Source organism: Aedes aegypti, chromosome 2 (genome assembly GCF_002204515.2).
Source record: "Aedes aegypti strain LVP_AGWG chromosome 2, AaegL5.0 Primary Assembly, whole genome shotgun sequence".
NCBI classification, from domain to species: Eukaryota; Metazoa; Arthropoda; class Insecta; order Diptera; family Culicidae; genus Aedes; species Aedes aegypti.
The window spans coordinates 205,062,228-205,078,823 of NC_035108.1; the positions used below are offsets into that span (position 1 = coordinate 205,062,228).

A 16,596-nucleotide genomic window follows, 5' to 3' on the forward strand; every position below is an offset into this window, starting at 1 on the left:
GCGAAATGATTCATTGAACGCAAAATCTGTACATTTCGCAGGAAGCGTTCAGTGATTGAATGACGAATGCGTTCTTTCGTCTCTCCCATTTAAGAGCGGATAGGTGCTCTCTCCGCTCCATATATCTTTTCATTTTCGGTTTATCTCAATCGTTTGCGATTCGTCGGGATTGCGCTCACCCTAGTAGCGTTCGACAGTCACTGAACATTCGGTAACGGCAGATACTTTTCAGATATTTTATCGGTAGCGTTCGGGTGAGTGAGTGAATTTTTCCATGCTTGCTTGGCAATCACATGCAAAGATTACGCCTGGAAGCCACCATAGATCATACAAGAAATATGCTTTGATTCTCTGGAGAAATCCACCAAACATTTCCATTTAGTATTATTTCAAGATTCCACTAAGCAACTTACAAAAAATATGTTATTAATCTTATATGTCCTGATTATTATGATTATGATTCTAATCAGAACGCGTATTTCGGCTGAAAATGGTCTTCTAAATATGAGAAAACGTTCTGCTTAACAAATATTTCAAATTTGTTCATTTTACATTGAAAAAGAAACGTATTAAAATGGGCCTCCCTCGATGGGATGAAAATAGGTCAAAGAAATAACAAAATATCACAATAAGAACAAATAAAGAGAATTGGCTTCAGCCCAAGTTCCCTATTGACTTCCAATAGCAATTTCATATGATTTGGATATGTTCAACTTAAAACCGAGATTTCATTTGCGAAACTTTCAAAATTACAATTATTTAATTTTTTATTAATGAATTGTTAAAAACAAACTACTAGCATGTCTTTTTTTTGAACTGGTCAATATTTTATGGGATCTCTTTTTCCCACGTCTTTGATCCATTTTTTTTATTTTTCTTATAAAAACTGCTTGAACAAACAATGTTTGAAATGAACTTTCGAAATTAGTTCAAAATAAGTTGTTTCTTCAATAATTAATTGATTATTTATCAACAATTCACTATTGAAACAGTTTACATTTGGACTAATATAATACGTATATTCTCGTTATTATTGAATTGTATTTATCTGGTTCGGTTTGTCTCAAGTTCGTTGAAAATTAATGGAGCTCTGGAGCTACCATGGGAAAGAAGTCTTACTGCTAATAGAAGTTTCTGAAAAGTCTCTACTTTAAATTAAAGGTCTCTATTTTTTGTCAAACAACTCTCTAAAGTAACTTGCTGTGAAAACTCTGGAGCAAGATACAAGATGTTCCTGATAAACATTCAGAAGCTTTTACGCGACTATTCCACATGTTGCCCCGCATTTTCCCATCAGATTCCTCGGGGAAAAGCTTCAAAGACTTCCTCTGAAATACTCCTCCAGGGATCCCTCCAAAAACATCTCTAAAGATTCCTACACCAATTCTCCCAGGAAGTCGTCCAGAAATTCGAAGGGTGATTTTTAAGGCATTCTGCTATAGGGTTTACACAAATTACATCTGAAATCTGAAAATCAACTAAGGTTTATTGAAGAGTTTTTGAAGAAATTCGTGTAGGAATTTATCCAGGAAACTCTACGAGAAGTCATTTATGAGTTATTTATTTATTTATACACCAACAGACAAATAGCCCCAATGATGTTTTAAACTAAAAGATACAGTTAAATACTAAGTTGAAACTATAACAAAAATACAAAGTTGAAACTATAACAAAAACAAGGCAACAAAATGTCAAAAAATAAAACAAGTGAAAGTCACAAATATTCACACATAGAGTCGGGACAAAATTTCTACATAATTACGACGTATTACTTGATGGGACAGGTGAAAATCGAACCCTTCAGCAACCATATTGAACACGCGTTTAAGACCGACCATAGCACTGTTTTGGCCATAGTTAGTTCGTGTCCTATGCTGATCTTCTTCTATCTGATGTTACGTCCCAACTGGGACAAAGCCTGCTTCTCAGATTAGTGTTCTTTTATGAGCACTTCCACAGTTATTAACTGAGAGCTTTCTTTGCCGATTGACCATTTGTGCATGTGTATAATCGTGTGGCAGGTACGAAGATACTCTATGCCCTGGGAATCGAGAAAATTTCCTTTATGAAAAGATCCTCGACCAGCGCGATTCGAACCCACGACCCTCAGCATGGTCATGCTGAATAACTGCGCGTTTACCGCTACGGCTATGTGGGCCCCATGCTGATATTTCCAATAATTTCAGAATCGTTCCAGGAAACCAATTGAGAACTCTCAGGAATTTTTCAATAAACTCGACAGAAAATTCCTCATCATACTTCCAGAAATGTTTCGAGGAGTGTCTACATCATTTCAATAGGGAATTACTCCTGAAGTTCTCCTGAACATATTTCGAGTTATTTCCCAAGCAAAGCTGGATTCTTACAAAGTCCTTTAAGTTATCCTGTTATATTCAAATTTATGTTATCTAGTTATATCCAAATTTCAAATTTCTTTTAAAAGTACATCTGATAGTCAAGGTAATTCTTAAGAAGATCCTGTTAGATGTTCGGGATCTGGGATTCGATTAATTATTTTAAACACCCTTAGAAAACCCTTAGAAAAAATCCAGGTTGAGTTTTCAAGGTATCATAAAGGAACTTCTTACGAAGTCTGCGAAAATTACTAAAACTCCTGTATAAATCTTCGGAAAAGTATCCGAAGGAAACTATGGAAAAATACCTGAACAAAAACAACTCTGAAAAATACTGTTAGATACTCTGGTCTGGTTGGATAAAAATATGTTTGCCCTGAGTCCTGTTTATTTGCTTTTTGTTTTCTTGAACCTTGTTATTCTCTTTTCGATTCTTGTTTCGATTGTTATTCCAAAGAGACCAACTCTTTTCAGGCATGAGATCTCTAATGTTCCTTTTTAAGACGTTAAGCCGTTACCAGCTCTGTATAAACCCCCAAGATCTATTTTTTATGTTAACTGTTAGTTACTAACTGTAGTTTTTTATGTTAACTGTTAGTTACTAAATGTAGGGTGCCGGTGGCAATAGTGTGTTACCTAAACAATAAAAATCATAACATAATAACGAAACATCTTCGAAACAAATGAATTTAGAACAAAATAGTCGATTTTTACACAGGTTCAACATTTTTCACTCGTAGCAGCAACTTAAATCTGTCGAATGAAGCATAAAGATTATCTCTGGGAAATTTCTTGAATTTTATATATATCAAGCATAATTCTTCAATCCGACGTATCTGCCAAAATAAACAAATCGAGATTTGCTTTGCGTGGGCTTGACAAACGCATAATCTACGTACTGAGTCTATAAAAGTATTCCTACAACCAATTTTTTTGATTTTTAGACATAAATTTAAATTATGCCCTATATGCACTTCACTCAGTGTTTTTAATTTGGCTACATACACCCTTCGTTTGCAAAGCGACTCAACTGTCAACATTTTTCATGCTAGCACATACACCGTACATATGCTCATAGTAAAGCGACCTATATGCAGAATCAAAACCTAAAATTATAAACATCAGATACGTCATACTGTTTCCGAATCACTAAACATATTGTAAATCGAGAGATTCGGATTTCCACAGCTGCAGCTAGCTGACGGATCGGCAAACTGATGTGGAACATCATCAGTGTTCGGTTTTAGCCAATATTTCTCACCAAATTTCTCATAAGAACTGTTCTTCTTCTACTTTTGTTACTCACGGCTCCGTTCGGTGCTCCTGTTGGTCTAGTTGAAATTGGAAACATTCGGAACCAACATTCGTTGTTGTTGAAAGTTGAAACTGACGAATTGAGTAACTCAATACAGAGTCAGAATTAGGGCGAATGTGAACACTAATACATTGTCAGTAAAATCGGTTTGAAGTTTAGCGAATATAATTTCAATTCTATATTATGTTTCCGATCGATTTAATCGCATGATGCATTTTTGTATGATCCATTACAATATTATTTCTGTAACAAACCATTTGATTTATTTTCATACTATGAACAACATGTTTAAATAAATAAAAAAGCATCATGCGCCATTCATCAAAATTGAGGATTGTTGCGCCCCTCGGTTTTTCGTCTCCTTCAGTTTGACAGCCGCGATTGCGCCTTTTGACCTCGTCCTTCTGTTTTGATTATCATCAGCTTCGCCGTTCTGCTACGCTCTTTCACATGAACCTTCTTCACTATCGACCTTCTGCACGCTCAGTTTTAAATGCGCCCTGCTTCCACACTCAATCGCAAATGCGCCCGGTTACCGCAAAGGGGGAAGATGGGCGAAATTGACATCAGAGTTCGTATCGAAAGAGAATATCAAATGCGCCTTTATGTTTCTCTCACTTATTTCGTGAAAAACGTTATTTTTATGAAACAGTTGTGCATTATATGATTGTAATTTATCAAATAAACTGTTAGGTGAATAAACTCAATTTGTTTACATTTGTCAGTTAGGCCGTAAATCTGGTACTGTATTGAACTTTATTAAGTTTCATGGGAATTTTCAAACCGGTGTATGTGCAACTTCAAAACAATACTGGTGTATATGACGTGACGCAAGTGAAAAACGAACTGTCAAATCGACGCATCAAGCAAGGTGTATGTATCAATCAAGGTATGGTATCGACGAACCATCCATGGTGTATGTGAGCAGCACAAAGCAAAAGGGTTTATTCGATAATTTTACCAGCTTTTCAATGTAATTCAAAACAAATCGGAATTGTTTAATAGTGGTTCGAAACAGTGTGCTTTTTTTCAGCTTCTAGTTGACACAGCAATAGAAAAAAAGCAAAACATTTTAAACAGGATTTAAAATTCTTTACAATATATTGCATCGCATTTTTCTCGAAACCATCCGAGTGTTAGATACGCCGATTTGAAAAATTAGGCTTGATATATTTAATAAACTGCTTCCGTCAGTTGATCTACTACTGGAACACGACGGCAACTATTTGTGCAAAGGAGCAATTTTTTGCGAAAACTTAACTATTTATATGACTTTTTAATAAGATAACAAGCTGAAATTTGGCAAGTCGACTAAATTAGAAGCGATCTATCCACCAAAAATAGCGCATCTCGGTAGGTCATTTTGATTGTTTTTAGATTTTTTATCTGTAACACGTGGTGTAATCTTCGAACGCCCACATGCCCAAAAGGTGGAACCGTAATGTTTTTCGCTCAAAAGTAAACCTTGTGATATGAATAAAACCAACTTACATTTGGGTGTTGCCTCGTTGTGATTACCACTGCAGTCGTCGTTTCTGTCGTTGGATTTTACACTTTGCGTAAATGAAATCATTTTTCGACCGACGACTGCCGTAATGCCGTAATGCCGTAATGGTGATGTTGTTTAGGTTGGCTTAATCCGTGTGTTATTTTGATGTTGGTTTTGTTTTTTCGTTGTTCGGAGTCTTCGTCTTCTGTACACACCGCTCACACTCAGGTCACTGTGTAATGTGCTCCTAGAGGACACGCAGTATAGTTGCTAAATGTTTGCGGTATTACCTCATCGCATCAGTTTGATCCAATGTGACGTCGGAAATGCTGCTTCTGATTCCGACGCTGATTCGCTATGTACATTATTGTGAATACTAAACGATGAGGCGATGCGAACAGGGAAACTGCCTTGAGGATGGATTGAGATCACGTGGTTCTGCAATGAGAAAGTGTACAATAACTCATTAATCATGATTGCAAATCTAATCTAAATACGTTATAAGCTAGAAAAGTAACGCAAGATTTATTTATTCGCTATGTATGTCACATACAGTATTGGACAATGGAATTGCCCATTTCGACGTTTGGTATGATATACGTTTCGCATAAAGTAAGTTCATACTAGATAGAATATGTAGCTTTTGAGAGATTCCACGGAGGCATGCAAGTCGATTCTGATCGACCATTTCAAAAATATCTGAAACTTTGCACAGTTTTTCAGTTCCATCTAAATCGTCATTTTCCGATATCAAATCTTCAAGTTGAGTCACGACTAACTTTTCAAAAGGGTGTATGTGAAAATGGTTCAAAAATATTCAAAAAGCTGCACAGCAAAAACGGTTCGTTCGATTGTTAGACAACTAAAGAAACAAAGTTAGACAACTAAATAAAGATTCCAAAAAAAAAAATACACACAGTAAAATTTTTTTTTTTTTTTTTTAAATCTTTATTTGAGTGTATTTTAACGCACGAGGGCTAGTTCTACACTAAAAAAAAAAAAAAAAAAAAAAAAAAAAAAAAAAAAAAAAAAAAAAAAAAAAAAAAGTGATGGTAAGCCAATAAACAAAAAAGTTATGACATTTCAAATATTTCACAAATTTGACACTTAGTGAAAAAAAAATTTTTTTTTTCATTGTTAATTTTTTTTAGGACCACCGTTTGTTGCTGAATTTTTTGTTAAGGGTACCACATGAGGTTAACAAGTTGTATTCATGATATTTTATTTAATTATTCATAACTATTATAGCATCTATTAGAAAGTTAGACGCGATCCAGTGTTGTGATCTAAAGTCTTGATAGTGTCATATTTTTTATTGTACGTAACTGAAGAAAAATTCTCTCAATAGTGTTGAAACCTTTTGATAAAAGAAACCTATAAGAAATCTAATATTGAAGACAAAAGCTACAAAAAAAGTTTTCTATACAGGTATACGACTAGTTTACCTGCAAAAAGTTTACCTCGTAGAGAACAAGGCGGGTCTATACCCAGGTGATCTAGTATACGTAAAGCAGGTCGGTTTTCTCGGCGCTGGTTTTCTCCACAAAGTTAAAATCTGATTACACCTGGGTATAGACCCGCCTTGGTAGAGAATAGACTTTGTTAATCATATTTGGGAGAAAGCGAGTAACTTCAACAACATCAAAAACATGATAGGTCATACCATGAACATACTCACGAAAAAGCTAAAAATATACTACCACTATGGTTATAAAAGATTTAATTGTAAAATTTTTCTTCAGTCAAGCAAACGACACCAAACTAGTCAGTAAAAACTTAAAAGTGATTTTGTTTATTAAAATCTAACGAGCAACATGAGTAGTCGCTTAACGAATTAACGTACGAATTAACGGCATCAGAACTCAGCGAGCAATATAATAACGCGAAAACGATCCAAGGAACCCAAAAATTTCACTGTTTCATTCCATTGTCAGAAAATAAAATTAAAGCAAAACTATACTCGAACTGTACTGATAATGATGCAAAAGTGTTCGATATTGTAAAAAATTGAATAACAATAAATAAATAAATAAGTATTAATAAAATGTTTTCATGATCTCATAACGCATACCCAAATCCAAAACTTTTAAAGTTTATATATAACATTTAGAAACTCATCGATCATACTCTAAAAAAAATTATATTTTCGTGTAATCTGTTGATTCATTTTAATTTATACATATATACATATACATATAATATTTATACATATACATAATATTTATACATATAATATACATAATACTAATGAATACATGAAAACGACTTGTTTAATTCACGCAAGGCCCTTAACAATAAAATCAGCAACAAACTGCGGTTCCCGTAATAATTTACACCGAAAAATTTTTTTTTTTCTACTGAATGTGAAAATTGTGACATGTTTGAAATGTCATAACTTTTTTGTTTATTGGTTTACCATCACCAAATTTTTATGGTAGATAGCTAATATAATGGACCGTTCTCCCTCAAAAAATTACGTTGGTATTCCGATAGGGTTTTGAGATATTTGAGTTTTTGTGTCAAAAATTATGTTTTTTAACGCAGAGTTGTGTTTGATCCTTCGACCTTGACGCTTGCTCCTGCGGGGGCCGGCGATGAGGACAGGATCAAACATGTCGCGCGTCGGTCGAGTGAAAGTGAAAAGTGGCGTGATCGCTTAGTTGTGTTTGATCCTTCGACCTTGACGTTTGCTCCTGCGGGGGCCGGCGATGAGGGCAGGATCAAACATGTCGCGCGTCGGTCGAGTGAAAGTGAAAAAGTGGCGTGATCGCTTAGTTGTGTTTGATCCTTCGACCTTGACGCTTGCTCCTGCGGGGGCCGGCGATGAGGACAGGATCAAACATGTCGCGCGTCGGTCGAGTGAAAGTGAAAAAGTGGCGTGATCGCTTAGTTGTGTTTGATCCTTCGACCTTGATGCTTGCTCCTGCGGGGGCCGGCGATGAGGGCAGGATCAAACATGTCGCGCATCGGTCGAGTAAAGTGAAAAAGTGCCGCGTTCGATAAGTTCTTTTTGATCTTTCGACGTTGACGCTTGCTCCTTGGCAGTGCGTCAAGAAAGCCCGAGCAGTCGTCAGTTGTTTTCCCTCTCGGGTCGCGCGCCTATTTTCTCTGTGTGTTTTTATATAGCCGAGCAAACGAGTGAAGCTGAAAGTGGATTGTTGCTGCTCAAGGATGACGGATCAATTGGTGAGCTCGTTTCATGCTACTATATGTAATCTATAAAATATGTATGATTGCACCTTTAATAATTTTTCAACAAACTATGAAATGTTCGTCACTGTGAGTGTCGACATAAACTCTGATTCATAAATTATTTACGTCAATTTTTTTTTACTCAAAACTCCTTTTTCCTTTTATTTTTATTTTTGTAATTAAAAAAAAACTTTGAATGGTTCGACACTACGAGTGTAGACTTGCGAAAGGTTCACTTTATTCAACAAACTTTGATAAGTTCGTCACCTCAAGTGTCGGCATAATTTTTCTCTACATAGATATTGTTCACACCAAATAGAAAATTTTATATTTACATATAAGCATATTTATAGCTCACAAATAATTATTTATCATGGTCTAATCGCTTATCAAAGTGAATCCTGTGACCCAACGATCCTCCCCATTAACAAACATCCCTCCCAGTAACCTTTGTGGAGATGCAGAGGCAAACACGGTCTCCAAATAGCAAAGGTTACACACTAACATTCCTTCCCCCAATCCCACCTGACTGCAAGGACGTGGCCGGCGCCGTTATTGACCATGTATAAATAGAGGCACTGAATTATGCACACTGAAGAAGATTTTGGCCAATCCCAGCCGATCTTCTAGTTGATTCTTTGTGCATTTTCACTGACCTCGGTCAATCACGGAATAGCAACCATTGATATATGTAGTCAGTCTAAGCTAAGCTAAGCTAAGCAAAAATTATGTTTTTTAACGCAAAAAAAAAATTTTTTTACTGTGTGTATTTTTTTGGAATCTTTATTTAGTTGTCTAACTTTGTTTCTTTAGTTGTCTAACAATCGAACGAACCGTTTTTGCTGTGCAGCTTTTTGAATATTTTTGAACCATTTTCACATACACCCTTTTGAAAAGTTAGTCGTGACTCAACTTGAAGATTTGATATCGGAAAATGACGATTTAGATGGAACTGGAAAACTGTGCAAAGTTTCAGCTCAATAGAAAAAAATAAATTAAAAAATTTACCAAATTTTGGTGCTGTTGCTTGGAATCACTCTTTTTAAAGAAGTCACAATATCCATATTATGCCAGACATTTTTATGCGAAATGTTTCACCCCCTTACATTTGCAACTCTTTTGATTCTCCATACAAATAGGTCAACTTTGGAAGGTTAGAGACTCTAACTAAGAGTTAAAATGTGTTTTGACCGATTTGAATAACATTTTCACAGCACTTCACACATATTTCTACCGCTTGTTTTCAATGAGTTTAAAAGCAACAGCAAAGTTTATTTTTTGGCTAATAATAATAATTTAATAATTAAATAATAATTAAAAATCGATCTGAATGTGCTGCTTGTATGTATCCATTGCGATATAGGTTGTCTGGCAAACCATATTGTGTAAAATTAATCTCAAGGGAAATCGAAACGCAATTATGAACAACTTCACAGTACAGTCAAGAGTTTGTTCATAAACCACCATATTTCTGGAAGGAAAGCAGATGGATTATAGTACATTTATTAGAAATGACTAATTCAATGTAGGGGAATTAGGGGTGAAACCGACACCCTAAGCTTATTGATAAAATTTGTGAACTTTTGCTTACTTGTTTTTAATTATGAATCGTGGTTTACGGCTAACCAGCCGAGTGGAAGTTTGACAACTACCGAAAAGCTAAACATTACATATAGTTTGTAATTGGATTAGATGGACAAATTGATGTGAAGATTTGCGAAAAAGTTACACGTCTTCTCAGTGAGAATCGAACTCACGACTCCCCGATCTCTAGTTGGGCACGTGGGTAGTGACCAATCGATCAATTTTCAGCCAGTTGTTTGGTTCTCTAGATTTGTGCTCTGCAAAATTCGAGGTTTGGTTTCGATGCATATTCCCCTTCAAGCATTTGAATTTCGTTTAAGCAGCATTTTCTTTTGATAGCACTTGAAATGCAATTTTTTTTTTTAAATTTTGACTTTGTTAATCACACAAATAGTTTCTTCGAGGTAGTACAATCTTGGAAATTATATACAGTCGTGCTCAAAGTAACAGTTTTATTTTAAAGGCCGATATTCATATAAATTCGCCAAAATTTTATGCCAATTTAGATTAACAACATGTCAAAGTTGAGCATTATGGATGAAAATAGGCTTTCACTGTTATTATTTTTAACGCAACTGTAGATCTAGATATTTGAAGCCGTGCTTTTTGGTTTATTTTGCCTATAATTTTCTGCAGGGAGGATTAAGGATGCAAAGATCTAATGATCTCAGATTTGCGAATATGAGAAAATTTTCAATTTCATTTGGAGTCAAAAAATCCTTACATATTTTGCGGCCCGCGCCATGTTTTGAAAACATTGAGGTGGCTCGCATGACCAGTTTGGCTGAGGACCACTGTGCTAAATGTTCAGAATTGACTAAAAAAAATTTTGGGACAGACACAAACATTCTGGAAATGTTTTTACGAAATAATGTTTATGTACTTTTCAGTCCGAGTGAAGTGAATAATTGTACGCGGTTGTACATAACGACGAGTTGAACAAGTTTGCTGGACACTTTTATATATGTGTATCAATTGGACTATAAATAGCTGAGATCTAGCCCACCATTTGTATAAAAATCCAAAGAGGTGCAAACGTATTGTCCAATACCGTACTTTTTTTTATATTCCTTTGCCTATACCTCATGGAACTGTTTTATAAATATTTCGTAAAATGTACCACATGAAGCAATTATCTCATCCATTGCTACCAACACATTATACGTGCAAAATTGAACGTCCAATCAATCTTGTCTATCGAGTACAATTAATGTGCCGAAGTCATTCACACTCGATAGGCAGAGATCAAAGAGGAATCACCTTTATTGCAATGTGTATAATTGTTCTCCATTGAAACGTCACCGCTACCAATATCGAACGTATGTGGTGACGGTACCATATGGTTAAGCGAAAAAAAATAAAACACTGCAAAACGAACAGCAGTGGGAACCTCAATAACGATGATAACGTGAGTGAGACCAGGTCGATAATTGTGGGATCAGGCGCTTCTGTTTCGGTTCACATTATCGTTATCACTGTAAACATGGGGATGATATTCGCAAAAGGCTTACACGCTGTTGACACGTTTTGCGCAAATTAGAGCTCAGTAATTGTTTATCAATCGAAGCTTCTGTTCAATATGCATTTCGCATTTGTTAATCGAATGACTGTCAAACGGCCAATAAAGGATAACCGTCCCATATAAATGTTCTAACCAATTCTCGAAAACATATTCAAACAGACTCAAGTCAGAAAAGTATACAAACTTACTTTATCGATTCTACGTGTTTCGCAGACGAAATTCTACATATTTTGCTCTAAACCAACTAGATTTTTCACTTTTAGAACGTTCACTTTCCGGATTTACAAAACGACGATAGTAAGATTTTTAACTTTGGCTACCTAACAAATACTTTCGCCGCTCCACTGCATGGAGAGACAAAGTGACTTAACCACAAATCAAAACAAAACTCGACTTGAGTCAATTTTACACTGGTACAAAAACGTCGAAAGTAACTGAATAAATCGGCTTATCATTTTGTAATAATTTTTTTGTGGGAAATAACAGGAACTCCCTAGTTTTTGAATGCGAGCTTATTGTATGCAAAAGTTAAGCAATGTACACGGCGAAAAAATGTTAAAAAGGTGATTTATTTAAAAACAGGTTTAGAAGATAGGTTGTGATTCTTCTGAATTAATTTTCTCAAAACCGTATGGAAGTTACTTACGTGGAGTTGAAGAAGTAATCGAGGATTAGTTTATTCATCGCAAAACTCTTGTTTTAATCTATACTTCACTACACGTTTGGAAGATAACACTTACTTTACTATTGATGGTGCTAGGTCCTTCAAGGCATGACCTGCGCCACAATGTTACGCCAACTAACTCGTTCCATGGCTGCTAACCTCCAGTTTCTCGATCACCCCACACTTCCAAGATCCTGCTTCACTTGGTCAAACCATCTAGCTAGTTGCGTTCCCCTTCGTCTTGTACCGGCCGGATTCGAGGTGAACATCATTTTTGCGGGATTGTTGTCCGGCATTCTCACAACGTGTCCCGCCCATCGTACCCTTCCAGATTTGGTGACTTTCTGGATACTGGGTTCACCGTAGAGTTGCGCAAGGTCGTGGTTCATTCTTCTCCTCCATACGCCGTTCACACATACTCCGCAAAGATCGTCCTAAGCAAACGTCGTTCAAAAACTTCTAGCGCTTGCAGGTCGTCTTCGAGCATTGTCCACATCTCATGCCCGTAGAGGACTACCGGTCTTATCAGCGTCTTGTACATTGTACACTTAGTACGGAAGTGAAGTTGACCAGACCGCAAGGTCTTGTGGAGTCTGTAGTAAGCACAACTTCCGTTAATGATACGTCTTTGAATTTCTCTGCTGTAGTTGTTATCGGACGTTATCAATGATTCGAGGTACACACATTCGTCCACCACCTCGAACTCATCCCCGTCGATCATCACGTTTCAGCCTGGTATACTGTTCAGAAACCACCTGGAACGTTCTTCCGACAATGTCCACGTCGTCAGCAAAACAGATGAACTGGCTGCATTTATTGAAGATCGTGCCCCGCATGTTGAAGCCGCCAGTTTCATAACACCTTCTAGCGCAATATTGAACAGGAGGCAGGAAAGACCATCGCCTTGTCGAAGTCCTTTGCGTGTTTCAAACGGGTCCGATAATGCACCCGATATCTTCACCCAGCCCTGTACACTATCCATCGTTGCCTTGATCAGTCTAGCCAGTTTCCCGGGAAAACCATTCTCGTCCATAATCTTCCATAGCTTTTCGCGGTCGATGGTATCATAGGCCGCTTTGAAATCGATGAATAGGTGGTGCGTAGGGACTTGATATTTGCGACACTTTTGGAGGATCTGCCACAACATAAAGATTTGGTCTATCGTCAATTGCCCGTCCACAAAACCGGCTTGATAACTTCCAACAAATGTGCTTGCCAGTGGCGATAGACGGCGGGGTTAAGGCATTCTGACGCAAGACTTGATTAAATTCCTGATACAGTGAATTTTTTACAACTTCCAATTATTTCTTCATTGAATTCAGTCAGATGGATTTCCTCCCAAAAAGTGCAAGAAACGTTCCCAAAGGAATTGTTCTTTTTACAACCTCACTTGCCCACTTTCCCCCCAATAGGAACTATTTCGAATTATTCTAATAACACAGCGTAACAAAAATGACATTGTTGCGTGTCTCAAGAACCAAATTATGTGTCTCTAGTAGATTTGGGGCTGCTGAATCTAATGTCGTTCTCAGAAATGTTCCAGCACGTCACAATTTTTAGCTACAGGTCGTCAAAGTTGTATGAAATACTGTTTTATTGATGTTTACACAAAATTTAAAGTTTGATTTACCAAACATTTTTGTAATCTTATCCACTAAGCATGCATAATAGGACTTGAACTTTTATTTTAAATATAATTTGTTTGAAATTGCGCGATTAAATTTAGATTTAATCGATTTTTTCAACATGCTTACATTCTCTTCAAATTCTTCGTTTCTCTTATATGGAAAAATATAATACTTTTCTAAACCATCAAAAAATAACATTTGAGCACCGACAATATTATGTACTCTTTTGATAAGTGTTGTTTAACACATGAAGTTTGAATTGAGCAAATGAATTGCCATACAAGCTGGCAAACTTGCATGCAAGTTGGCTGATATAGTCAATTTATGCATTTTCAACAGGGATTATCTCAAAAACTAGACGTGCTATGATATTTTTGAAAACGGCAATGGATTCAGCAACCCTTAATTAAGTAGTGGTATTTTGATGCTTGAGACAAAAACGTGTTCCGCAGTGTAATGCATAACAAATTGTGACACAGTAAGCTTATCTGTACAACACTGTGTTCTACACATGTTGATGGGGATGTAAAAAATCCATCACCATCGCCAAGGGCTTTCATATTTTTGATTTGTTAAATAAAAGTTCTCTTTTCTTCCAAATCAGTTCCCTAGGAATAACCGAAAACGTCCTTCTGATTGCGAATGCTATCGAAATCCAGAGTAACTGGAATTTCAATTGGACTAGTGCGCGTGGAGTAAAATTGTGCGCGCTGGCATATCAGTTTTTTTAGAGTTTTCGCAATTAGTAATAATTTGTTTTCCTCTTCCAATGTCGTAATTAGCCTTTAATTTTTATTCTGTTTCTTAATTGAGTAAAACGATTTTTAATTTCTTTCTGCAGATCCCGCCAAACTATTTGCATGGCAGGATCGCGAGTGCGTTGAAATTGCCTTCTCACGTTTTTGAGACGGATCAAGAGTTTAAGATCATCGTCTATAATCACGGAATCGAATTTTACGTCAAATTTGAGTATTGCAATGTCCCTTGCTTCAACAATTTATCAAAGTTTTGAGAGCATTGACAATATCGACGACTCACCTACGCAAAGGGCAATCCTTAAAGTTAGACAACCATACCCCGCAATTCGCGCATACTTTTGGTATCTTCTTTCACAGGACAGACGTCCTTTACCGTGAGAAGAACCTCCTCAAATCATGCAGTTAGCATCCATGCTGTAACTATAGAGTTCTTTGTTCCGACTAGCAGGGTCGTTTTAAAATGGTCTCTAAGAGGACTTTATCTTCCCGTGAGTGCTGGACAAATATAAAACAATACTTTTCAAAATGGAGGACTAGACAATTCGGTTCAACAAACTACTCAAAATTTACACAACACAATATTTAACTAATAGACTAAGGAATTTATTGAGAACAAGTTTCTGGACAGTTTATTAGGACGAAATTTGAACAAAAGGTTACACTTAGCTTTCGTTGTGGCTATGATGAACGGTGGTCGACATACAGCATGCAGATGATGGAATGCGGGGCTTCTCGGTGGTGGACAATGGCAGTGAGGGAATCCGAGCAGGGTAAGTAACTTTGGTAGGTCTCAGGATATAACCCATGAAGCGGGGCTATTCCCGACACGTGACACTAGGCCTATTGTAACGGACGGCCAACGTACGTTCCGCGGATCCGGGGAGTGGTACCGAGCGCGCACTGTTATTCGGTCAGGAACCCAAGCGAGTCACAACACTATCTCTGGCAGGACACATTTTTAGCGTATCATCTCGAGGCCTTCCAAACACCGGAAAGGTGTCACTTCTGACCGTTTCAAACACACACTGCAGTCTTTTGCACCACACTCGCTTGGTCCTTAATTTGGCACGTATTGAACCCGGATGACCTAACTCGACTAGCACTAACTTCTACTGCGGTGTCTTTGGGCTAACCGTTGTAATGCGGTCATACCGAGTTCCGTACCGTTTAACTTTAAGTCCGGTGTTATGGGAGACTATATAACTGTTTCATCTTAGGGACTTCGATTTTTCGGTTACACACTAAAACCGACGCGGAACTACCGATACGCATAGAGACGGGCGTAACCGGCACTGTCACTATTATTCACTCCTCCGGATCAAACTTCTAACAATATAAGAGACCCCCTAAAGTTCGCTAGGTCCTTTTATATCCGATTTTGCCATCACATTCTTGCCCTCTCATCGCATCCAAACCGCCATTCCAAATTTTCGATGTCGGGCTATAGATCTCCTAGGCGGGCAACCTGCATAACACACACATTTTCGAATTCGAACATTATATACAAATGGCTGACAAGACGAACATTTAAATTCAAAACTTGACGAAAACTTTAAGACACAATATATCAAAAGAACTAATTCCCTAATTGTTTATGAAAACTATCGTTCTATGTCAACCAAGGGCTTTTAAACATAAAATAAATATTCACTCAAACATGATTCCACGGAGCACAAACATTTATTTTATATTTAGACATTTACTTACAATATTGAATTTACATTATTTCATCATTTTGAATAAAATTGGTCCAGCATTCAAGTTCCATACAGAGTTGCTCAATGTCAGTCATATCAGCTGGTAGCTGATGTTTTAAAATTATCAATATCAGTTGCGAGCTATCAATATCACTTTGATTTGACAACCAACAGCAGTGATGCGACATCGCACTCTAGATCATAATCACTGCAGAATAAGTGATCACGAGGTAAATTGATGTTTTTCAGTGACCAACATACAGTTTCAATCCATTGGCAGCACTATAAAAAATATTGTACCGTAATCCGGGGTATCATTGATCAGCGGGGTAAAATTGATCGGAATGACTCATCTCGTAAAAAGTTCGTATTATCATTTATTGATGAAACATT

General features: G+C 36.8%; 1 protein-coding gene across 4 annotated transcripts in view; it reads right to left on the minus strand.

Annotated features, from left to right (window-relative positions):
- The window catches only part of LOC5570347 (palmitoyltransferase app), a 103,881-nt gene that overhangs the window by 46,026 nt on the left and 41,259 nt on the right, over positions 1-16,596 (minus strand). For all 4 annotated transcript variants that reach the window (XM_021843775.1, XM_021843774.1, XM_021843773.1 and 1 more), the window contains one exon: positions 5,161-5,596. The gene's annotated coding sequence lies outside the window, so the exon portion shown is untranslated. The remainder of the gene's footprint in view (positions 1-5,160; positions 5,597-16,596) is intronic.